General features: G+C 42.4%; 1 non-coding gene across 1 annotated transcript; it reads left to right on the plus strand.

The window, feature by feature from the left end:
• The first annotated feature begins 437 nt into the window (after positions 1 to 437).
• On the plus strand, positions 438 to 512 carry Trnat-ugu (transfer RNA threonine (anticodon UGU)). The gene has a single exon. It is a non-coding gene; the product is annotated as a tRNA-Thr (tRNA).
• The last annotated feature ends 1,541 nt before the right edge of the window (positions 513 to 2,053 follow it).

Consider the following 2,053-nt stretch of genomic DNA (forward strand, 5'->3'; position numbering starts at 1 on the left):
CTAGAACTTAGAACGACTTAAACCTAACTAAATTAAGGACATCACACACATCCATGCTCGAGGCAGGATTTGAACCTGCGACCGTAGCGTTCGCGTGGCTCCCGACTGAAGTGCCTACAACCGCTCGGCCACATCGGCCGGTCTATCATGTGTTCTAGAAGAGCTGTACGGTCGTCAGTGGCGCCTGTTCTTTCGAGAACAGTTACTATCTTCATATCTATGGTTAAACGTTTCCCAGCCATTGACCTTCGTCTGTGCGAATGCGCACAGGCTGCCGGAACTCTTACGGGAATCGTCACCTTAGTGTGAGCCAGTAATGAGTGGATGGACAAATACCTATTAAGTACATTACGTAATCGGATTGTGGACGGTTGGGGATGTGAGTCTCACGGGAAGCGTGCGAGGGATAAATTCCTGCAGTCGTGCTGTTCATTTTTGCCCTCGATAGCTCAGATGGATTGAGCGTCTGCCTTGTAAGCAGGAGATTCTGGGTTCGAGTCCCAGTAGGGGCACACTTTTCAGCTGTCCCCATCGAAGTATATCAACAACACCTGTCGGCAGCTGAGTGTTTCAATTAATTATCAGTTGTGAAGGTGATTCGATGAACCCTTTACCAGGCACTTAAATGTGTTTTGCAGGGTTTCCATACAGATGATAACTCGTCCCGTGTCGCACGTGCTCAAAAGGATTCATACTGCAGAATGCATGCAAACATACTCACCGAAAATACGGGCGAATATCAAGTGCAGGCTGCCGAGTGCTGCATATCCACCTTAGACAGATCGGCTTTTCCTGCCAAGAAGAACAGGAAGTTGCTGTCTAGGAACAATCAGAGCTAGAGGAAGGGTTGATAAATACTCTTTGAATTGCAGACTAAACGTAAATAACGAAAATACATTTTTGGTAAAAATTGGTCAAAACATAATCGTTTGCCCTCCGTATTGGATTAGCTGTTTTGAATATTGAAAATCTGACTCCAGATCCGTTTTCAGCGACATTAAAAATATATATGTAACACTCAGTTCATGCAAATCGAAGTAATAATATAACTAAATGTTTTCCCTAAACTTTGAACACTTTTTTTTCGAGTAACGATTTTCTCAGAACGGCATGCAGCATAAATTAAAAGTGGTTCGATCTCTTAACTTATACCTCTGACCCCTAAATGTAAACACTTTTCTCAGGAACTTATAGCTATAATATGACATTTGTTAATATTAACTAATTTTTGTGTAGGCATAAGGAGTGAAACAAACCCCCAAAAATCGAACTCAAAGTTCGAATTAGCACTGTATCGTTAAATTTAAGGTTGTTTCATTGCGGTTAGGTAAGTGCTCCCATAAATTTTATGTATTATCGACTGATGTTATCCATTTTCAAATTCAGAGAAATAATGTAGTATCAACTGATGTTACCCATTTTTGAATTCAGGTAACATCTGACGTAGCACACTGCACGCACTCTGCGTACTCCAGTCTCGCAGGCCCTTGATCAAATCATAATTACGGGCGCCATTTTTTATTGAAAATCTAAAATTAAGCTCATAGTATTATCACTCGTAATTCCCAAACAGATCCTTCGAATGTATTTTCATTGTCTCAAAAAAAAATTTCAAATGTACCCTTTTTTGCTCATTTGTATGAGAACCTGGCCGTAACGCCGGAATATAGTCACGAGATTTTTTTTCAGAGACGCTGCACGTTCGCGAGAAGACTTTCGTTCTGCGCGTGTCGAAGGACATTCCCCAGATATTACTGTGTGTGTGCTACTCAGTCGTGCCATTTAAGTGTACATCTTTGCATAGTTTTCCTTTCACGATGTAAACAGTGTTCCGCTCAGTTGCTAACTGGCCAGTGAGTGGTTCCGAAGGTGTCGGATTTGCGGTGCGTTCGGTCTGCTAGGACAACAGCAGACTAGCGTGGTGCGATGGCAGAAGCAGACACTGAGGGAGCTAGCTGCTGGGACGCCAGCGAACAATTTATGCCAAGTAAGACGAAGAGGACTATTCTAAAATTACGAGCCGTCTCAAAAGTGTTTACCATTGGTAAATCTT

The sequence above is a fragment of the Schistocerca gregaria genome, unplaced genomic scaffold (genome assembly GCF_023897955.1).
Source record: "Schistocerca gregaria isolate iqSchGreg1 unplaced genomic scaffold, iqSchGreg1.2 ptg000317l, whole genome shotgun sequence".
In the NCBI taxonomy this organism is placed as follows: domain Eukaryota; kingdom Metazoa; phylum Arthropoda; class Insecta; order Orthoptera; family Acrididae; genus Schistocerca; species Schistocerca gregaria.